This window comes from Periplaneta americana, chromosome 15, assembly GCF_040183065.1.
Source record: "Periplaneta americana isolate PAMFEO1 chromosome 15, P.americana_PAMFEO1_priV1, whole genome shotgun sequence".
In the NCBI taxonomy this organism is placed as follows: Eukaryota; Metazoa; Arthropoda; class Insecta; order Blattodea; family Blattidae; genus Periplaneta; species Periplaneta americana.
The window spans coordinates 152,974,277-152,999,338 of record NC_091131.1 but is presented as its reverse complement, the minus strand read 5'-3'; the positions used below and the strand labels follow the sequence as shown (position 1 = coordinate 152,999,338).

At 36.8% G+C, this 25,062-nt stretch overlaps 1 protein-coding gene across 3 annotated transcripts in view; it reads right to left on the bottom strand.

The window, feature by feature from the left end:
- LOC138715458 (A-kinase anchor protein 200-like) overlaps positions 1–24,759 on the bottom strand; it is a 420,917-nt gene extending 396,158 nt beyond the window's left edge. For 2 of the 3 annotated variants that reach the window (XM_069848378.1, XM_069848382.1), the window contains exons 1-2: positions 24,605–24,759; positions 24,340–24,415 (exon numbers count right to left, since the gene is read on the bottom strand). The gene's annotated coding sequence lies outside the window, so the exon portion shown is untranslated. The remainder of the gene's footprint in view (positions 1–24,339; positions 24,416–24,604) is intronic. The other variant, XM_069848380.1, reaches the window with a different exon arrangement.
- Between the last annotated feature and the right edge of the window lie 303 nt (positions 24,760–25,062).

Below are 25,062 nucleotides of genomic sequence, written 5' to 3'. Positions count from 1 at the left end.
GGAGGTGAACAGGTCGGTGGGGAAATTACGCGATAACTACAAAATATCGGGAATGAACTGTCATAAATAACATTCAACAATTCATATACTAAACACGTACGATCTTACTAATAAACCGTGTATAGTTTTTTATACGAGACTTATGCAGAGTTGAGGCAGAAAATGTTACTAATAAACCATGCATAAGCGATGGATGTATAACAGAGCCTTCTTTAGTTACAAGCCGGGGCCATACGTCGGCAACACTAATTATCTGTCACCCGGAGGCTGACCGTACAGTACACGTGTTTGTGCTAATGCCGATTTCCAATGTAAATTAATGTTACAATATAAGTGTGTGTCGATGGAATTATATTTGCGGTCGTACCAAACGTTAATTGTTGACGTATTATAAACTAAATGCGTGTTGGTGATAAAAAAAACAAGACAATAAATGAAAATAAAATGGTTGCAGTCTTTGGGAATTTTTACGGCTATGGATGACAAAGTAATTGACTATTCTATTAAATATTGTATAACCACATTTTTATATTCTTATTTGTGATTTGTGTGTATCAGAATTCTAGTCAAATTTTTGGGTATCGCCTGCTATATCAATAAAGTTACGCCGTTGGTTTTCAAAGTCATTGTAAACAGCTGTTTTGTGATCCCATAAATGTTGCAGTTTTGTTGAAGATTCGGAATGCCTGCTATACGTCAGAACTATCTATAATTTGTACATGCATATAATCACTTTGTTGGTTTGGTCAATGTTACTTATGTCCCGCCCACTATAGAGACATAGGCCAATTTTACACATATTTAGTATAACTTGTTGCTTCTTTGACAGGTTAGGTTTGGTTAGTTTAGGTTTTTGTTATAGCTTACCTTGCATATACGATTATAGCGCAACATTGGCAGTGATAAAAGTGAAATATTCGTTCAGTGGGCGTTGGATACTCTACATTCACCGTTGCGTTTTGTTACGTATTATGTTGAAGGGATGTTTTCATTTTTTCATAGATTGTTTTACTTGGCTTAACTGTATTTACATCCTCATACTTTTATTATAATAGGAATGTCAATAGTTTCTTCTGTTTAAATTTTATTTTAGGCCTATTTGCATAATTCACATTCTTAGCTTGTTTTCTGTAGTTATATTTATTTAAAATTATATTTTAAAAAGTTTATAACAAGTAATTTAGGATAACAAATTTGTTATGGTGACTGGCCAGGTTCAAACTAAAACTGGCTTCCTGGACATCTGAAATATTTATAGAAAAGCACGACATAATCACATGAAATTAAAATGCAAATGATATCCTACACCTTTCATGGCAGAGGTGAAACAACATTAAGCGGCAAAACATTGTCAATTTACTAGCCACATAATGGTTAATTGATTGGAATAGGGTATTGCGAAAGTATGTCATTATTTTATTTATTTTTGGTACAAGTAACATTTCTTTAAGTATTTATTTATTTTCCCTTGTACCACCAATAAAAAAACAAGTATGTTTTTTTTTTTTAATTATAAGTGTAGTTGCTACGACACATAGGCACACAGCACTTTCTAGGCATCTGAAATATTTGTAGAAAAACACGATAGATATTCGCAGAAGATAATATTAAAATATATCCTAAACCTTTCACAGATGAAACAACATTAAGTCGCAAAACATTGTCAATTTGCTAGCCACAAATTTGTTAACTGAATGGAACTTAAGAATACTGCGTAGGAACTTACGTCTTTATTGCATTATTGATTTTATTATTTTCGGTGCAAGGAATATCTTTTTTATTTATTTATTTACCTTCGTACTATCAATAAAAACATGTTTTTTTGTAATTATTTTAAGTGGCAGCCTTTGTATGTAAGTAGCCAACTTACGCCGTATTCTGAAGTATAGCTAATTGATTGCAATAAAACACTATTTTCGAACCCGTAATAATTTACATCACTACTCTGAATTTTGATCTTACCTTTGTGCATGAAGTAATATTGAAAAAATACGCGTTACGTATAACGAAAGCAATGAGCAAATACAATAGCACTCTAAAATCTCCCGCCTCCACTCTGCGTTGCCAAACCTACCCATGCCCCGGCTTGTAACTAAAGAAGGCTCTGATGTATAAACAGTCTGTAACTACACAATGGGAATTGCTTTGCAGTACTTATATACACGAAACCCCTTGTTTAAGCGTTGTATATAGAGAAAAAAATGGCAGTCCCTCTAACAGCTGTTCGTATCGACTGTCATTTTATGATGATGGCTGCCTTGTAACCACAGAAAAACAAACCAAAGAGCACAGAATAATTAGAATAATATTGCTGTAGCTTGTACTCTTTGTCCAAAATATAGTGTGGTAATCGATCAGAGCCAGTTGTACTATCGATACTTAACACGGCACACTAGAGCGCTCTACCGGATGCAATAGAGAACCTAAGATATTTTATTACCTTTCGTAATGAAGTAATGACGAAACTATGACGTAGCTGTGCAACAGTTTTACTGTTATACACGAAGTATGTAGTGATCATTAGTAAGGAATTTACACACGACTTATGAACGAGCTACTCATTGTATAAGTATAAGACAGTTAAACGCCTGCATATAGAGTTTTTATTAGTAAGACCAGTATAATATAATTACACATACACACACAATGTTAGTAATTATGGGGGTTTTGCTGCCTTTCTTTGTACTGCTGTGTGTCAGTTCTAATACCGGGCTGACCCTGACGCGTAAAATATTCGTATCAAAGTGAACCTTTAATTACGCAAAGAAAATAAACGTAGGCTATGTACAGTGTACATCTCATACATCAAAATTCAAAATATATCAATAAAAATAAATTAATTATGTTTGATGAGTAAAACACGAACATAGTGACATGAATAAAAGTCTGAATGAGATGAAGGCGATAATGCCCCGATGAAATGAGTCCGGAGTTCAGCACCGAAAGTTAAGGTACGGTCACACGTCGCTACTTTTGCTGCGCAACTTTTGTACTGCAGCTGCAAAAGTTGCGTGTCTTGTTCACACGTAAGCCAAAAGCTACTTTTCGTGCTGCGCAACCTGAGTGCAGCAAAAGTTGCAACTGGAGGTTGCGAGTCTGTTCACACACAAGGCGCTACTTTTGCAGCTGCAGTCATGCTGCAGGTTTCCATCTCCGTGTTGACTTCTCAATATACATTTTGTGGTTATGTTCGCATTATTAAGAAACTCATGCGAAAGCTTACTTATCTATTATTTGCTTTTCTGTCTTAACTACTATTCAGAAATTGGCATTATTTTTACTATAAAGCTTTTAAAAACGCCTATATACTTAAATGATAACCAACAGCATATTCACGTAATCAATGTTGGCAACCCTGTTTGAAACTACGCTACGGAAAATTAAAAAAAATTAATTATATAGTCAGCAAATATGCTCAGACTGTGTTGTGTATTTAGTAACTGTTACAAATAATTTATTTTTATCACATCTAACATTAAAATACGAGTATATCCAAACAATAAAAGTATCATTGGCACATTTGGGTGGTAACACTGGTCGCAACCCTGAGAACCCTGTTCACACGTCGCTACTTTTAAGCTGCGCGCAGCATGGAAAAGTAGCGAGCAGCAGGTTCGGCAGCCGCTACTTTTCGGGTTGCACCGTTGTTCACAAGTCGCAGTAAGACAATTGCGCAGATTTTTGTACTGCATCGCTGCAAAAGTAGCGACGTGTGACCGTACCCTTTACCCAGCTTTTCCTCATACTGAGTTGAGGGAAAACGCCGGAAAAAAACCTAAACCAAGTAATTGTCCCGACCGGGAATCGAACCCGGGTCACCTGGTTTCGCGGCCAGACACACTAACCGTTACTCCACAAGTGAATTTACATACACCTGTTACTTATATAAAAATGTAAAACTACATATTCCGTGAAATTCATGTAACACTTACTCCACGGAGAGGGGGTACGCTTAAATGCATAGTAAACAAGCATGCAGTACGCACAGGGTTGTCTTTCAGTGGCGGTCACTTGCTGTTAGTCTTTCATTCAGAATTGTGTACAGTGGAGCGCCGTAAGGAACTCAGTTCCGATTTAAAGAAAGTTATTGTTCGCCTGGCTCTGAAAGGCTATTCCTATAGGAAAATAGGTAAGTATAGGTCGCGCCAGGGATTTTGGCAGATTGATTTTCTTAATGTGTACTGGAGAGCGAGTTCCTCACCGCTGCAAGATCGGCTGTTATCTCTGTCGCAGTGGAATGGGTAGGACATAATAGTAAACATGCACGCCCGAGTATTTGTGCACTCTGGACAGTCACCTCCAAAAACTAAACAAATATTACAGTAGCCTATATGTGTCTTTGGTATTCCCAAGAAACTTGTTCGATTAATTAAAATGTGTCTCAATGAAACTTACAGCAGAATCCGTATAGGCCAGTTTCTATCTGATGCTTTTCCAATTCACTGCGGGCTAAAGCAAGGAGATGCACTATCACCTTTACTTTTTAACTTCGCTCTAGAATATGCCATTAGAAAAGTTCAGGATAACAGAGAGGGTTTGGAATTGAACGGGTTACATCAGCTTCTTGTCTATGCGGATGACGTGAATATGTTAGGCAAAACTCCACGAACGATTAGGGAAAACGCGGAAATTTTACTTGAAGCAAATAAAGCGATAGGTTTGGTAGTAGATCCCGAAAAGACAAAGTATATGATTATGTCTCGTGACCAGAATATTGTACGAAATGAAAATAAAATCTGTTATATATATATATATATATATATATATATATATATATATATATATATGTATATGGAAATATGTTAATCCTTAGTCAATAGAGAAGACTGAGTTTTACGAAATACGAACATTAAGGGATGGAAAATGGGAGGCAGTAATGATCATAATAATTATACCGATTTATTTTTTTTAACCAGCAGACCTTTAAATTTAAAAGAAAGATTCACTCATAAAATTGGGTTAGACTATTCATCTCATCTCTCAGAATTGTTTCTAAAATGTATAAGGAAAAAAAAATTCAATTTCATGTAGGCTACTCCCTTGAAATAACTTCAGTAATAAGGTATTATTTAGTTCGACTTTGTCCCTAAAGTGGTGGAGTGGGACCAAAATGGGTGAAAAATGAAATTAGATATCTTAGGGGTTTTCGAGACGAAAATTACGAATAATACAATTTGTGAGAATTCAATATGGCAGTTTCAGTACTATGAATTATATTTCAAAAAATTAAACATCGGATATCGCACAGGTAACACATGTACAGTATTTAAGGGGGTATGTAACACCTTTTGATAGTAGGCCTATACATTTAGTAAAATCCAAAGTGTAATTTCTACATATTCTGAATGCATGTTGTTCTGGAATTTAGTATAGTCATCAGCCAGTACCTCTAGATTAATAAACAACTTTTTAGAATCCATAAAATACAGTATTTATTGTGAATGGTAATTATATTTTTCAATTGGTGCAATTTGTGCAGGGAAAATTGGTTTCTCCGATATTTTGTACGATTTCGAATATTTTAAAATGCTTTCTTCTCTGTTCTATTCACAATGTGCGTGTGAAGAAATTATTGCCCTTGTAATATCCATTGCAATCCTATTTATTATACCTTTATATAAATCTAACTTCCGCAGTATGCAATTTTATCCTATTAACCGAATTATATTTTGATTAATAAGAAGAATAGTAATTTTATTAATTTGAATTGTCGCAACACCAGTAGAAGATCCCTAGATTATTGCTGGACAAATCTTGTATATTTATCTGGTAAGGGTAGCATTATATATATATATATATATATATATATATATATATATATACATACATACATATGAAGATTCCACTGCAAGAATAATGGATGTCACTTTCTTGTCGAAAATGAACCAAGACTGTCAATGCATAGCTTAAGACATATACATAGAATGTACATACAGAGGGCATTAACACTGATAATCATTGTCCAGTAATGATCGGAAAATCTCTAAGTTTTCAGCTCTAAACATTTCAAACTTTCAATTGCTTCTCCTGCAAAATGTATTCCAAATGACATCCATCATTCTTGCAGTGGACTCTTCATATATGCGCAATGCAATGCTTTTTCCTTTTAATTTAGAAAATGTACGAGACGTATTGTAAAATCATTACGAACGAAAGTCATTTACATGTATTTAAGGTATTCTTTGAGTCGGACTGTACCGTGGTGTGTTTATTAATTAATAATAACGATACGAGAGGCGAGTGTGAACATATAAACAGCGACAGACAGCCTTATCGCCATTCATTCTCGCAGTTCTCACAAAACATTGGCTCGCCTACTTGAAATGTCATTGAGGTCATCTGCCAAAATCCGTGCCTCCGACTATACTGTTAACTTCACTTCATTCTGAAGTTGTCTAGGACCCTAAACCAGGATATAACTATTGATTTACCTGCTTCTGTAATAGGGTATTCAGCCTGTACATCCACATTTGACCGATTAGGTTGTTTGAATATATCTCTCATAGTTGATCTCGATCGAGGAGAAAATAAATATTCCCATTATTTAACATACCTCCTTGTGGACAAGTATTTCGCATTTGTGTAGTAGCACCACATATAAAACAATGTTGTTCCTGACCAAGATATGTTATATAAGCTTCATAATGAGCTATAGACACCGTTAATGGTATTGATTTTTAATGACATTTTAACTATTCTAACACCAGTATCAACTCGATATCTGTACCTATTTGACCATTTTTCATTCTTCATCTGTTGCATTACCCCATAATTTTGATAAACATTAATTATTCTCTCGTTGCAAATTTCTGGAGGTATGTTCATAACACGAACCGTTGCGATCTCCTCACTTCCAGGCAGTGTGTTCAAGCCACTGATCCACCATTCACAAGCATCATTGTAGACATTCCCACAAATGAATTCATATACTTGTTGTAACTGTTGCCATTGTGCATATTTAAGTATGCAGCGTTTTGTTTAACTACAGTTCTTCGTCACGTACTTGCAGAACATCTTCAATCAACTGATGTATTTCAAAAACCGTTGGACATTGTTGATCTTTGTTGAAAATAATCTTGATTGTATTTTGTCTCGAAACCTTTGTTGCCATTCTACCCTATGACTACACAAATGTAATAAAATAACTCCTTCTGCGCCGAGAAGATCGTAACTCGGGCTGACAGCGTACTATAGGCCGACTACTCGGAACGAACTTGCTCGTACAGCTGCTCGAGCGAGACTCCATTATTCGTACTCTTATTCAATCGACTCAGTTGCGTATGTCACCAAAGCAGCAGCAGTGTGTGTGGCATTATTAATTGGTTCATATATGTAAACATTGCTATATTCTCAATGTTAAGTACTGTAGGGCCGCGTTTAGTAGTGAGCTAGATTCCCAAGTCCCGATTATGACGTACTCGCGATAAGCAAGATGTATTGACAACATTCTACAATGATTAGTACTAATTAGCGTACAAAAACATTTTTGTTCTACAGGGACATCATTTTATTTTTACTTCAATTTTTATTGTACCTGAGTTTTTGAATGTACTTCACTCCCACCCCTTCTACTAATGAAGTTCCAACTCTCCTCCACACAGAATCAAGGCTGCATATAGTAAACAGCACTTAATTAGTGAGTACAGTACGTTCCAGAAATATGTTCGCGTTTTCCAGTGACGAAAGATTTTTCAATATTGAATCATATTTTCGCACAGGTAGTGTTCGTTTGCCTACGTCCCATCCCGATTTCCCCCACCTGCTTCTGCACGCCCATCTGTAAAAGCAGGGATGTCTTAGCTCTTTTCTGAAAAGATTAATTTCTGTTAGGAATTGGACATTTACGTAATATTATACAACTGTTTAAAATGACTTAAATAAAAGGGCCTCGTTAAGTAATTAACTGTCACGTGATTTCCCCCCTTTCTACGATCCTGCGGCATAACCACTTGAATGGACAGTAGATGGCATGTCTGAGTAATTTTATCTGTGCGGGTCGAGCAGAAGTGAAGATTGAATTTACATTACGTAAGGTACTCTTTTGTAGAGTAGGTACAGAATTATTTCAACATGAGTTACTAGTACGAAGGACGAAACTGGTAATTAGAATTAAGTACAATAGTCTATAGTGCGATAATATGCACAAATGAACTGAAGGCTGTATCCAAATGAACGGCTACCATTTTCAAAAATATGTTTAAATATCCATATTATGATTATTTTTCAATTTAACTTCATTCTCTATATTGCACGCTAATGTGCTGTAGACAGTATAATATACACTGCATAATGAATACGTTCGCATGGATAACTCAGTTCGTGAGTAAAAACACTTATTCTTAATAAAGTACTGCATTTTGATTAAACAATAACCTAATGAAAATTATCGAACTCAAAATTGCGATATTTCCTAGTTTACGTAAATGGATGAACTACTTTTCTTCCCTCCTATACCTAGTACAGTCATGTGTTTGTGTTTTACGCCAGTATCATCGAACTCCAGTCGTGGAAGGAGGTAGCGAACGGTGTTTCCGGTTCTCTAAAGGTATAGACAGGTTAATATTAAAAATATTAGTAAAAATAAAATGCTGTCCCTGTATATCCACAGCACAGGTATATTGGAATTACGATAAGGAAAATAAGACTACGCTCTATGGATGTAGTGCCAAGTGTTTATTTATGATTATAAGCTCATTGCGTATATATATTATATATAAATGTTATTACACACACTTAAAAAAGTGTGTTTTTCACTCCAAAGGCATAGCTAAGACAGAGTTATCACTAGCACTAGCATTTTCATTCCACTACCACCAGAGCCATCATCACTACTGTTCTTCAACCAGGAGATTAACCGCGAAAGGAATGGGCTTCTATTGCGTCATATATTGGAGCGAAGTAGATATATAATATTACCATTATAACGTCAGTTTAAAAAAAATGCGCTCTCCTGCATATGTTATTTCCTGTATGGAGGGATTAAAAGACCAGGAGGTTAACCGTGATATAATTTTGTAACTAGGGTAGTATAAATATGTGTGTATCAGTGTTATCGTAATGGAGATGCGTGTACCCACGTGTGTGACCTTATGAGATCAATATTCATTCACAGCATTACCCCGCTGCGTCTCATTCCCCTGAGACTTTCTCTTGGTTGGAGTACAGTACCATTCCCATCATCTCCACTCAATCGAATATTTCGTCCATAGTACTGTACTCCAACCACGAGAAAGTCTTTGGGGACTGAGACGAAGCGGGGTAATGCTGTGAATGAATGTTGATGTCATAAGGTCACACACGTGGGTACTCGTATCTGTATTGGCTAGCTCCCACAGCACAAACAATAACATTGATACACACACATATTGATACTACCCTAGTTACAAAATTAGATCACTGTTAATCTCCTGGTCTTTTAATCTCTCCATACAGGAAATAACATATGCAGGACAGCGCATGGTTTTTAAACTGACGTTATAACGGTAATATTATCTATCTACTTCGCTCCAATAGACGACGCAATAGTAAGCACATTCCTTTCACGGTTGATCTCCTGGTTGGAGAACAGTAGACGCGCACTGTTACAGAGGCAGGTGGCAAGTTCGGAGTTACTGGCTCCCTCAGCCATTTCTCGCGGATGGTGGAGTTCATTTCTTGGTGGTAGTCATCATAAAATGAGAAGATCACTATCAAGAAATTCAGTTTCGGAACCTATATCTACTGTTGTTTTCTTCTAACATCTTTTCCTTTCTGCCACCAATTGTGGAAAGTCAAATCGGTGACTATCGAAGACTCACAGAGATAAAATATTTGTCTTTGCTCTGCCCTAAAGCGTTTAACTTTTGTGATATTCCTGCAACGCCGATCATTAATGTTCGGTCATTCTCGAATGAGTCTTCGATCCTGTAATCTCTTCCGCAGAAATCTCATGTTTTTAGCATAGTATTTAAAAGCATTACAACATTTTGCTATTTCTTTTCCCTGTAAATGCAAACTGTGACGTTACGCAGAGGCAGAGATGTAATAAAGGATCAGTACAGGCTATGGAGCGGTAATGTTTTTGAACCGATGATATTGAATGTTATCTCAGGTCGGCATACTGCACGCATAGGTCGCGAGGTTACCTTCTCCTAGCCCCACTTCTCCGCTCTCACAACTAGCTACTAAACGTGGCCTATCAATAAGAGAGGTCCTTCATGAGTTATTCTTGCGCCAAGGTTTCAAATTTCGAATATCTTGGAGCAACAGTAACAAATATGAATGATACTCAGGAGGAAATTAAACGCAGAATAAATATGGGAAATGCGTGTTATTATTCGGTTGAGAAGCTTTTGTCATCTAGTCTGCTGTCAAAATATCTGAAAGTTAGAATTTATAAAACAGTTATATTACCGGTTGTTTTGTATGGTTGTAAAACTTGGACTCTCACTTTGAGAGAGGAACAGAGATTAAGGGTGTTTGAGAATAAGGTTCTTAGGAAAATATATGGGGCTAAGACGGATGAAGTTACAGGAGAATGGAGAACGTTACACAATTCAGAACTGCACGCATTGTATTCTTCAGCTGATATAATTAGGAACATTAAATCCAGAAGTTTGAGATGGGCAAGGCATATAGCACGTATGGGCGAATCCAGAAATGTATATAGCGTGTTGGTTGGGAGACAGAAGGGAAATAGACGTAGATGGGGAAAAATATTAAAATGGATTTGAGGAAGATGGGATATGATGGTAGAGACTGGATTAATCTTGCTCAGGATAGAGACCAATGGCGGGCTTATGCGAGGGCGGTAATGAACGTTGGGGTCCCTTAAAAGCCATTTGTTTGTAAGTAAATATATAAATGGATGAGCAAATATATAAATGGATAAGTAAATACATAAATGGACGATGAAATATATAAATGGATGAGTCAGTACATAAATGGACGATTACATATATAAACGGATGAGTAAAAACCTAAATGGACGATTAAATATATAAATGGATGAGTAAATACATAAATGGACGATTAAATATATAAATGCATGAGTAAATAAATAAATGCACGATTAAATATATAAATGGATGAGTAAGTACATAAATGGACGATTAAATATATAAATGGGTAAGTAATTATGTAAATGGATGAGTAAGCATACATTTCATTAATAAATTTTTAAATTGCTTATTAAGTATATAAATTGCTGAATAAATGTTTAAATGGATTAATAAATATATAAATGGATGAGTAAATGTTTAAATGGGTGAGAAAATATATAAATGGATGGGTAATTATATAAATGGATGAGTAAATATATAAATAGATGAGTAAATATTGAATGGATAAATAAATATATGAATTCATTAATAAATATATAAATTCATTAATAAATATATAAATTGTTTATTGAACATATAAACTGCTGAATATATGTATAAATGGATGAATAGATATATAAATGAATGAACAAATATACAAATGGGTGAGGAAATAATAAATGGATGAATAAATATATGAATTCATTAATAAATATATGAATTCATTAATAAATATATAAATTGTTTATTAAACATATAAATTGCTGAATATATGTATAAATGGATGAATAGATATATAAATGAACAAATATACAAATGAGTGAGGAAATAATAAATGGATGAATAAATATATGAATTCACTAGCCGTACCCGTGCGCTCCTCTGCACCCGTTAGAAATAAATATAAAGTAATTACATAATTAAAACAGGACATTTGATCCAGGGAACATTCGTGTTTGATAGAAGGATAAATCGTTTAAAATGTTACTTAATTTAAATTGCATCCAAATAATTAAAATGCGATCATTTTGGTCCAGAGACACTCATTTGGTGCAATGACAATTCCTTTAACATGTTTCTTAATTTTTATTACATGCAACCATAGTTTAATGAAGATTGACATCATTTAGATTTAATTTGTATATTTTATTTTACTTATTATAGGTTTCCATTGAATTATGGTAATAACTTAATTTTAACCCTTGTTTTCTACCTATTCAGTAAATGGCGCTTGGCCCACTATGGTTCTGAACCCTTCAAATACCTTAAATTATATTATATTATATTATATCAGAAGTTACTGTAATAACATTATAGCATTATGTCCATCTAGAGAAACTACACTTTCCAGTGGTGAAATAATAATTAATTATACAAATCGGTTAATTTAGCTTCCGATATTACTTCATACAAACACAGAAACATTCTCTGTAGGCTATCTTTCATAGCTTTCGATTGTTTCTGTCCAAGGCCCCTTATAGACGAAGTCATTTGTTTTTAAATTCATTACACGGCCTTAGATGGCTGTTATTTCAATTTTAAAACTCATTTATCTCATTAAATATCAGTCCTATCAAAATTTTTCAAGGTATAAAACTTATCGAAAATTATTTTTAAAGAAACGTTTGTTATGTAACATTTTTCACAAAAATCAATAATAAGCGAGATATTTCGATTTAATTCAGGCCCCCTTATAACCCACCCTTTTAAATAATGTATTTTGAATGCCATATAGCCTAAAATCTAAGTTACAACAAACTTCATTTACATTCCAATTTTCATCGAAATCCGTTCAGCCATTATCGCGTGAAAAAGTAACAAACATACAGACAGACATACAAACAAAATTTTCAAAAAATCGATTTTCTGTTTCAGGGTGGTTAATTATATATGTTAGGACCAATTATTTTTGGAAAATCGAAAATTACCAGAAAAATTTCGGCTACAGAATTATTATTAGTATAGATTAATAAATAAATAAATTGCTTATTAAACATATAAATGGGTAAGTAAATATACAAATGGATAAGGAAGTATATAAATGGATGAATAAATATTTAAATGGATGAATAAATATATACATATGAATAAATACATAAATGGTTGAATAAACATATAAAGGGCTGCCGAACTTTAATTTCCTTTAAATGTAAATTAGAAAAATATCTTATGAGTTGCCAGACCTAACGCATTGCAAATATTTAATGGAATGTGTTCCACTGTATTTATTTTTTTTCTTATTTTTATTATCTAAATCGTGTTTATTTATCACTTAACGCCAATATGTATCCCACTGTGCTGTTGTTTTTTTATGATTAATCTATTTTTTGTGTACATTTTATTGAATTGTCGGTTTCTGGTTTAATTATATAAATCCTATTTAATTTTAATCTAATACTAATATATATACTGTGTTTATTTTTATTTTTACTGTGTACATTTTTTTTTATTGAATTATCGGCTTCTGTTTTTATGTGATTCGTATTTGATTCTAACAAAATTAATATGTATTTCACTATGTTTATTTTTATTTTATGAGGTAAATTTTATGTAACTACCTCTTTTAATCTTATTATGTACCTAAATTGTGTCAGTATGTAATTCCGATCCAGTTTTATGTTCAACTGTGTAAGCTAGTTTTAATCCTGGTTGAGTGTAAGAGAAGGTCTTACGGCCTTAACTCTGCCAGATTAAATAAAGCCATTATTATTATTATTATTATTATTATTATTATTATTATTATTATAAGTAGTAGTAGTAGTAGTACTAGTAATCATCATCATCATCATCTTGTAACAGAAAAGTAACATTCTACTGGTGTTTATATGACTACTCCCAATCTCTAGCTGTTGGAAATGTGAAGAAAGATCTAGTATATTTTGCTAGGCATATTTTTACAAAACACAGAACAAACATTTCCACATTTAACTGACATTGTGTAGGCTACAACAACTATAATGAGAATAATCCTTAGGACATCTTGTGTTTGTCGAAGAACAAAGCTCATAAATACAGTTCAACGCGCTATTTGTCACATCATCCTCGCTGCCTACAATCCCTGCCGCTAGATAGCACTGGCGAGTCATTCGCCACTTTTACCGTGAACTTTCCGGTATTATCACTGTAAAGTATTTGACGATACTTAGCGAAACAACAACTGCAGTCTCTATGGAGACGATGCATGACAACAATAGCAATGCCGTTGCTGTGTTACATACATTCTCAGTGGGCCAAGATGTTCAGATCAGCTCTGAAATTCGTTACCCAAAACGCAAGAATTCGAGAATTAGTAAAGCCAGAGAGGCTGGTAAACACCGCCATAACGACGATAGGTGTAGGATCTCTACTGGGCACAGGCTACGGGATTTATTGCATCGTGACCGGGGACAAAGGCAGGGTGCCTCTGGGGGTCCACCCGAAAGAGGTGATCCTGAAGGACAGGCATAGGCGGCCCCGTCTGCAGGAGGAGGACCTCAATTCCCCCTCCGAAAAGGAAATCAAGGTGACCGATTACAACAAGTACAAGCCTCGACCACCAGAGCCAGGACCAGAGCCAGACTACAACGCCCTTGCTGGCCAGGACGGGGAATTGGCAGCGGAAGAGACGCCTGTGCCGAGGATCTTCGTGCCCCACGAAAACAGGAACACCGGGCGCTTCACGGTGGTGGAGGGGGGGAAGTTGAGGAGGGTCTATACAGAGGATGAAATTCCAGAACATCAGGACCAAGATGAGAAGGGGGAAGACCAACCGTCCTCGCCCCCTCCTCCGCCCCCCCAACAGTAAGGTATGAGCTTACACATTCAACTTACTGGGGATATATATATATATATATATATATATATATTAATGTCAACATTTATATACTTATCTTAGAGGAATTGTTTATTCAATGGCATTTTAGTAGCAGTGTGCAGAACACGTTACGAAATTTAAAATTAAATATTGCTTATAAATAGGAATTATTCACTCAATTACAACTCATGAAATCTTAACAACATTCATTCTTTCACAGAACAATTGCATTTCAATCTAACACAAAGTGCTTCTTAATTTTATTATAAATTAACTATTTATTCAATATTTATATCGCAGAACCATTACTTTACCTTCCCGTGATTTATATAAATGTAACTTAATGGCAATTATTTATTTCCACTGCAAGTACCTACATATAAAAATTATGCATTGCGATATTTTAAATCTTGTTTTACTTGATCATATCAATAAGTTAAGCACCGAAAATATCATATTACTATATTGTTTCATAATTAATGTTAACATATTATATTAAAAAAAGTAATACCAAATATGCTAACATGAAATATTTAATATAAACCTGGTGATAATTTTAATGTGTTCTCACCATGGTGTTAACAGTATCCGTTATGTCAAAAGACTTCAAGCCTGAGCAATAATATCGCAATTGAACGTACTTAATTATTTTCCAGATCCTCATCCTCGCCGCCCACCTGGTGCTGGTCAGTACCACCACGACCAGAGTGGCACCGCCGCCCCCTTCTGAACATCCTACAGCGTGCATTCCATCTGCCACGCCCTCGCCGCCCACCTGGTGCTAGTCAGTACCACCACGACCGGAGTGGCACCGTCGCCCCCTTCTGAACATCCTACAGCGTGCATTCCATCTGCCACGCCCTCGCCGCCCACCTGGTGCTGGTCAGTACCACCACGACCAGAGTGGCACCGTCGCCCCCTTCTGAACATCCTACAGCGTGCACTCCATCAGCCACGCCTTCGCCGCCCACCTGGTGCTGGTCAGTACCACCACGACCAGAGTGGCACCGCCGCCCCCTTCTGAACATCCTACAGCGTGCACTCCATCAGCCACGCCCTCGCCGCCCACCTGGTGCTGGTCAGTACCACCACGACCAGAGTGGCACCGTCGCCCCCTTCTGAACATCCTACAGCGTGCATTCCATCTGCCACGCCCTCGCCGCCCACCTGGTGCTGGTCAGTACCACCACGACCGGAGTGGCACCGTCGCCCCCTTCTGAACATCCTACAGCGTGCACTCCATCAGCCACGCCTTCGCCGCCCACCTGGTGCTGGTCAGTACCACCACGACTGGAGTGGCACCGTCGCCCCCTTCTGAACATCCTACAGCGTGCACTCCATCAGCCACGCCCTCGCCGCCCATCTGGTGCTGGTCAGTACCACCACGACCAGAGTGGCACCGTCGCCCCCTTCTGAACATCCTACAGCGTGCATTCCATCTGCCACGCCCTCGCCGCCCACCTGGTGCTGGTCAGTACCACCACGACCAGAGTGGCACCACCGCCCCCTTCTGAAGATCCTACAGCGTGCACTCCATCAGCCACGCCTTCGCCGCCCACCTGGTGCTGGTCAGTACCACCACGACCAGAGTGGCACCGCCGCCCCCTTCTGAACATCCTACAGCGTGCACTCCATCAGCCACGCCTTCGCCGCCCACCTGGTGCTGGTCAGTACCAACACGACCAGAGTGGCACCGCCGCCCCCTTCTGAACATCCTATAGCGTGCACTCCATCAGCCACGCCATCGCCGCCCACCTGGTGCTGGTCAGTATCACCACGACCAGAGTGGCACCGTCGCCCCCTTCTGAACATCCTACAGTGTGCACTCCATCAGCCACGCCCTTCTGAACATCCTACAGAGTGCACTCCATCAGCCACGCCCTTGTGAATATCCTATAGCGTGCACTCCATCAGCCACGCCCTTCTGAACATCCTACAGCGTGCACTCCATCAGCCACGCCCTCGCCGCCCCTGTTGCCGCCCCCCTTGGTTGCCGCCGCTCCAGCCATCTACGCTCCTCATGCTGCCGCCCCTACATCTGTTAGAAAAGCACGCCACACGGTGTGGCTATGCAAGGGCAATACCAGGACGAGAGTCGAGGCAGTCTGTCTCGTGGGTTTTCTGTCCTTACACAATCTTATGATCTTCAAATTTTTACCAGAGCATGAAAGTGCAATGTTAATACAAAACACCAAATTGCATTGCTGTATAATGTAGCATTTCTGACATATTAATTCATAATTACATTTTTAATCGCTAAGTTTATATTTCATCATTATGCACCATACAATGAACGGTTTCAAATTTCTATAAATATTAAATTTAATAAATTTAATGTAATATTTCCCTCACAAAAACAATATAAACAAACTGTTGTTACTTAATTAAAGATATGCTAACTAAAAAAAAAATCTTTTATTTACAAGTTTAATTTTAAGGTCATCTTGTAAGATTTTATTTTAGGCCTATAATTGATAATCAACGGTGCTTAATTGTTACATTACATTACATTATAGTACATTCTACAGTACAACACAATGTAGAAAAATTTCGAAATCATGGAACTTTGAATAACTTGGCAAGAAAAACCAAGCAAAAATTGCTAAATGCACGTGATGAGAGATTCATAGTTAATCAAGTTGTCAAAATTCCAAGAATAAGCGTTCCACAAATTCGAGTCATGATTAAAGAGTCTTCAAACACGATCAGTAACCAAACTATTCGGTGTGTGTTGTGGAAAAATGATTACCATGGCAGAAGAGCACGTACATTAGTGAGACAAACCGAGCTCGAAGATTGCACTTCGCTAAAGAACATGTTGGTAAGGATGAGGAATTTTGGAACAGGGTAATTTGGTCAGATAGACGACGATAGATCTTTATGGTTCCGATGGCATTCATAGGATGTGGAGAAAGCCCAACAGAGATAAGGACAGAAAACACATTACGTGCAGTGAAACAAGGGGGATGCATACTATTATGGGGATGTATGTCTGCAAATGGTGTGGGGAATATTGACTTCAAAGATGGGATTATGGATAAGTATGTGTACAATAACATTTTAAGGTCAAATATTAGGCAGAGTACACAAAAAATGGGGATGCCACCTGTGTACATGTTCCAACAAGACAATGACAATAGACGTACTGCTTAAATCAATAAGGACTGGCTCATATGGAACACAGCCCAGTAACTGCGAACACCTCCTCAATCACCAGACTTAAATTCTATCGAACATTTGTGGCGAATTTTGAAAAGGAGTGTGAGAAATAGAAGTGTACAACAATAGAGGAACTGAAACATGTAGGCCTAATGAGAGAAAAAAGGGCTAAAATCAAACCAGAACAGTGTAACAACTTGGTAAAATCAATGAGGAGATGCCAAGCAGTAATAAAGTCGAAAGGTTATGCTACAAGATATTAATAATTGTTTTCACAATTATGTAAATAATCAAGCTGTACGAACAAGACTGTTACACAGAAATTGGACATGTTTTTGTTTAATGTACTATTCAGAAGTTTATAATTTATTTTTTGACTTTAATTAACTCCATATGTAGATGAAATTATTGGGGATCGCCAGTGTGGTTTTAGGCGTAATAGATCAACTATTGATCAGATATTTTGTATTCGACAGATAATGGAGAAAAAATGGGAGTATAAGGGTACAGTGCATCAGTTATTCATAGATTTCAAAAAGGCATATGACTCTGTTAAGAGAGAAGTGTTATATGATATTCTTATTGAATTTGGTATTGCCAAGAAACTAGTTCGATTAATTAAAATGTGTCTCAGTGAAACGTACAGCAGAGTCCGTACAGGTCAGTTTCTGTCACATGCGTTTCCAATTCACTGTGGGCTAAAGCACTTTTTAACTTTGCTCTAGACTAGTATGCCATTAGGAAAGTCCAGGATAACAGAGAGGGTTTGGAATTGAACGGGTTACATCAGCTGCTTGTCTATGCGGATGCTGTGAATATGTTAGGAGAAAATCCACAAACGATTAGGGAAAATACGGAAATTTTACTTCAAGCAAGTAAAGAAATAGGTTTGGAAGTAAATCCCGAAAAGACAAAGTATATGATTAAACATAGAATAAAATATTGGAAATGCCTGTTATTATTCGGTTGAGAAGCTTTTATCATCCAGTCCGTTGTCAAAAAATCTGAAAGTTAGAATTTATAAAACAGTTATATTACCGGTTGTTCTGTATGGTTGTGAAACTTGGACTCTCACTTTGAGAGCGGAACATAGCTAGGTTAAGGGTGTTTGAGAATAAGGTGCCTAGGAAAATATTTGGGGCTAAGAGGGATGAAGTTACAGGAGAATGGAGAAAGTTACACAACACAGAACTGCACGCATTGTATTCTTTACCTGACATAATTAGGAACATTAAATCCAGACGTTTGAGATGGGCAAGGCATGTAGCACGTATGGGCGAATCCAGAAATGCATATAGAGTGTTAGTTGGGAGGCCGGAGGGAAAAAGACCTTTGGGGAGGCCGAGACGTAGATGGGAAGATAATATTAAAATGGACTTGAGGGAGGTGGAATATGATGATAGAGACTGGATTAATCTTGCTCAGGATAGGGACCAATGGCGGGCTTATGTGAGGTCGGCAATGAACCTTCGGGTTCCTTAAAAGTCAGTAAGTAAGTAAGTAGTAATGTATTCCGAAGTCCATTGAGTTCTCTCATATGAAAAGAAATTAAATTACATATTTTCATAAGATAAATTATCGTTTTATTTGGAAACAACCTGTTATATACTGTATATTTTACATTTCACTACTTTAATCAGAGAACAAATCCAGATTATCTTTTCTGTCGTCCTTCAGAGGAATCATCTCCATTTTTCACGTAGAAGGGATGATATGTAAACCGTTAAGTACAAATATCGACGAAAAATACATTTTTATTATTTTGGTCCACGTTAATTTTTATTCCTCATTCTTGGATACACTTTTTTTTAGCATTTGTATAATCACTTAATAATAAAGAATTGCTTTACTGTGTTATCGGACAATAACGGATACCACATCGAAACTAGTCAGCCAGGTAATTTAACTTCCCATAATACTAATACAGTAAAGCAGTTATAACTTATTCAATGGTTAATTTTTACTTCGTTTGCATTGTATTTTTTAGTTGGTTATTTAACGACGCTGTATCAACTACTAGGTTATTTCGCGTCGATGATAGCGAGATGATATTTGGCGATATGATGCCGAGAATTCGCCATAGATTACCTTGCATTCACATTACGGTTGGGGAAAACCTCGGAAAAAACGCAACCAGGTAATCAGCCCAAGCTGGGATCGAACCCGCGCCCGGACGCAACTTCAGACCGGCAGGCAAGCGCCTTAACCGACTGAGCCACGCCAGTGGCTGTATTGTATTTTTGGTCCAGGGAAAAATACTAATCTATTATGAAAAATACTATCGTGACTCACTCACCCGTAACGAACTTTTTCTTTACATAAAAGGGAGAAAGGTAAGAGTACCGAAAGTATAGTGAACCATGTACCAGTAGTGAGTCACAAAATGTTGAGAGTGAAAAACAAGCTTCAAGGTCAAGCTTGCAATACAAGAGAACAATAGGTGGTTACCTGATCAGTAATTGTTGGTCTTGCAGCTGTAACGAAGTTTGTCTGAAGTGGTGTTACACTTGCAATTGGTTGACTGATTCTTATAGAATTCATTAAGAGGTAATTCTTCAAAATTTCAGTATTTTCCTTGCATTATGCATGTATTATTTTATCCACAATGATAAAAAAAAATAAGCTGGGTACAGTTTTTGAAGGATCATGATTTTCCTTTTTGCTCCTATAATAATAGGCATAGGTGGTCCAGTACTAGAACATCTGGATACTTTATTTAGAGATAATATGACTGGAATCAGTAGTGGGCCACCATGGGTCTCTACTGGTGCAGTCCTACTATTAGAGCAGCACACATTTGCCTTTTAACATACTGTATTTATTTCACTTCACTCTAGGGCAGCCGTGGCGAAAATGTCATCGTGCGCCGAGCCACTGTGTAACCTGCAACGTGCATAGCACCTACGCAGGGTGGCGGACACCCGAAGGAGAAGTGAAGCAACTGTCTGAATTATTAACGGATTTCATTTTCCTTAGTGAAACACTTAAATATAATTTTATACAGTATAAGGTTACAAACTAATGCTTAGTACGTGTAACGAAGAAAGAAATGAACAAAAAAAAAAACATAGGACACATTATCACATTGCGGCAGAGTTTCAAAATCAGGAATTATGTCACTTACTGCCGGTCGTAGCTGATCACGAAGGTATTTTCTATCAGTTATGATCTAAATTTGGTTTTTACTGTTTTCGTTGTTGAAAATAATTTTTCACAAACGTAAGTTGTATCGAACATGGCTTCAACAGAACAAGCGAAAAAACAAAGCTTCGGATATTTATTTTTTGGCAAAGATTTGAAAAGTTCAACATTTGTCAAGTCCTTACATACAGCTTTCATTTAACATCGCATTGTAAATCTGCGAGTTTAAATTGAAGATCTAATGGCATTATTCGTACATCTGCTGAAAAAGGATCGACGTACAGAGATAATAATAAAATAATAATACTAATAATAATAATAATAATAATAATAATAATAATAATAATAATAATAATAATAATTCACCTTTTAATGTTTCATGAGTGACATGTATAATGCTGTTTTATGTTATACAACCGTTTTCCTCGTAATACTTGTGAACAAATCATACATTTAATATTCTCATCATATTGGCAACAAAAAATGCGTCCTCCCATCCTCCTTGGAACTTTCGTTTTGTAGAGGTACATTGGTTTCGAAAGAGACACTGGACGATATGCCACTCGCAGCTGAGAGACAAATAAGCAAATGGAACGAATTTTGATTCCAGTGAGTGAGAGGGTGGGGGTTGGGGAAGGCAGGAAGTAAGAGGAATGCACAGCTATCATTGCGAGCCACAATGTGCTCGTGAGTCACATTTTCGACACGGCTGCTCTAGGACAACGACAGGAAGAAGAGAGCAAAATTATACACAAGAGCAGATTCGGAAAGCAATAGCTGAAGTTGAGACATAGCAGTGTTCGTAAAGTCGCTCAAATGCATTGCATTCCAAGAGCAACTTTACAGGGAAGCTGGAAGAGGGAGTAAAATTGGCTACACAATTAGAGAAAACTCCTGAGCCTACAAGGTATTTACCGTCGACTGTGCAACAGAAGACTTTTAGCCCTACTGCTGCATCATCTAATGTGCATGGGTCGTCAAACACTGTGAAAACAGAAGACTTTTAGCCCTACTGCTGGATCATCTAACACAGAAGACTTTTAGCCCTACTACTGGATCATCTAATGTCCATGGGCCGTCAAACATTGTGCAACAGAAGACTTTTAGCCCTACTGCTGGATCATCTAACACAGAAGACTTTTAGCCCTACTACTGGATCATCTAATGTGCATGGGCCGTTAAATGTACCCTTCCTTCAAGAGAGTCCTTTTCTGGTCAGAAGAAGACCGAGATTAGACGGAGAACAGAGATTAGACGAAGAGAAGGAGACGAGAGAAGTCCGTGCAGTTGTAACTTCTCCAGCTGTGATAAAATATTATCAAAAGCAGGAACAGATGAAAAAGAAAAAGGCTATTGAAACTGAAAGAAGTAGAAAGAGAACAGAAGAAAAAAAGAATCAGAAAAAAGGACAAAAAAATCATCGTCTGAAGCCTCTGCCCCAGAAATGAACGATTCTCGAGACTCGCATTGGAAAGAAAGTGAAAACACGAAATCAAGAAAGAGAACCTGTCACAGAAGACACCGATATTCAAGATGGAAAATTTGTACTTGTGTCATTCTTTGGTGGGAAAAGAAATTCCATAAAATGTGTATTTATGTGTGATTCAAGTAGTGAAAGGGAAGATTATACGTGTCGAAGCTCTCAGGTCAGCCGGAAGTAAAAAGGACTTTGTTAAAATTGGAAATGATGTGTCAGATATAGGCCTATCCGTATCTGAAATTATTGCAGTGGTACCTCAACCACAACTCAAAATGCAAGATCGTCTACACTTTTACTAAAAACTGGCTGTAACAGAAAAGTTGTAATTAGGGCCTAGTTAATTCACAAGCTCTCTGTGATCCTTTTGTAATTTTCATTTTAGCATTATGTTATAGAGTTTATTACATTTTTATTAATCTATTTTGCCACATTTTAATCCATGGTATTAATAGCTATACTTCGCGGTCAAATTTCTGTATTTGATTGGCCCAGTATAAGGTGCCCATTATAGGTACATACAAAATTTAGGATGCCCAGCAATGGCTCAATGCTGAAGTTTAGGTTTTTAATTTTTTATACAAATATAAGTAATTTATGTTACGCTGTTTAATGTGTTCATAGTAGTAAATAAGTGTTCAATTAACTACAGAAATTATCTTTATTTTTTATACAAATATGTGTAACTTATGTTAAGCTGTTTAATGTGTTCACAGTAGTAAGTGTTCAATTAATTATAGAAATTATCTTTATTTCTTTGTTCTCTTATGTTTCACTTGTAACTCACTATGTGTGCTTAAGTGGCCCACTACTGGTACTTTTACCTAAATCAGGCCACTCTAGGAAAATTAAATTCTGAAAAGATGAAGTTCTAAAAATCTGGGGGAGAGACTTGCACGAAGGGGAGGAGAAATGCGCAAGTGCATACGGTGTATGGAAATTTAGGAATTTCTTTAAAGTACCGGTATGTAATAGTAAGTAAATAAACCATCTACCTAAAAGTTAGGTTTCACAATCTTAAAATATCCTAAATTACTAATTACAAGACTGTAAAAATGCATGAAATTACGGTTGTATCTTTTTGTGCAACTCTGCAGTTTTAATATTGGAAAAGTTTATTCTTCCATGCGTTCACATATAAGTCCCGGGTCCCCCTTAAAATGTGGAGCAAATACGTATTGCTAGACATCGCTCGCCCTAAAAACCACCCCACCCGACACGGTCGTCTGAGAAGGGGGAACTGTCCGACCGGTCTGACTCACCATCACTTCCGGTGTTGCTATACTTCCCCCTACTGTCACGAGTACTGCTGCAACCAGTTATCTCGTCAAACAAAAGGAAGAAGCAAGAGCCATTGAGCGGCTCAACAGAGTGCATGTAAAAATGAAATAACATATCCTTTGTACGTTCAACTTTGTACAAAAATATCTACAATTGTTAAACACAAATTTATGGCAACATTTAAAGTAAATAATATATGCAAGATCAAAATAAACAACAATTCTTCCCTTCACGTTTCCAATTTGGGAAAACTTGCAACACTGCACTACAGCCAACACCCAAACTATCCCCCCAGCTGGTCGACAGGAGTGCTTCCAGATGGCGACAGCTATTAACACTACTGTCTCAACCACAATATGACAGACCTCCAACAGAGTATATATATATATATACGCGATTATTCCACTCCTTAATTTTATTTTGTGGCATGCAATAGCCTCAGTACTACTTCAAGAAACGCATATAAAAATTCAATATCCTCTGCCACATATTCCAGTGAAGTATTTAATTATGTAATAATTACTGTGTTATTTTCTAGTAAAGCAGTACGATGTTTGCACTAAATTTAATTGTCTTGAACACAACAGTACACCTTGACGATAACACTAAGCCAAGATTATAATCAAGGCGGTAAAATCTGAACAAATTCAACACAAATGCACATACAGTAAAATAAGTTTCATACTCACGTTTCGAAGGAAATAGCCAACCGCTGTCCAATCTCCACGTACGTGATTATTACAAACTAGTTTTAGAATATCAGACCTAAACAAGAGAATTAAAATTATTGTTAGAAACCGCCAAAGACAGACGCAACAACACAGATCAACGAACAAGCTTCCCTCCACGCAATAATGTAACTATTGGCAGAAGCGGCACCACACACGCAAGTCACAATTCATAACATAAATGGACAACAATAAAACTTATAAATTATCCGAAAATATTCTGTACCTATGAAGTATTCTTCTTTCTGTAGCTCAATGACTTCTATTCACTTAACACAGATCTCTACAAACCCACTCCACACAACACTATGATCACTATGCCGACTAAGCCGGTTATCAAAGACTATTTGAAAGTGCTGTCAAGATTAATGTCCTTCCGACATGTAACACACTCCTGTGGTAGATGATGAAAATATAAAAGTTACAGCACATACAAATAGATGTCACTATTTACCTTATCGATACCTCTTCGATTGAGCGTAGGTTTGTGCTTCCACCTATACCAAAATAATATTGCGCTTGGCTTATATCTATCTAAGTCATATTTGTATAAATATTTATTTTTATAACTCCGAACATAAACACACAAATACTATAAAATATATGTCCTGTAGCTTAGGCATCTAAAATATCTGGCCGTCTTGGAGTATTTAGTTACTCATTTAATCACAAGATGGCTGCTGC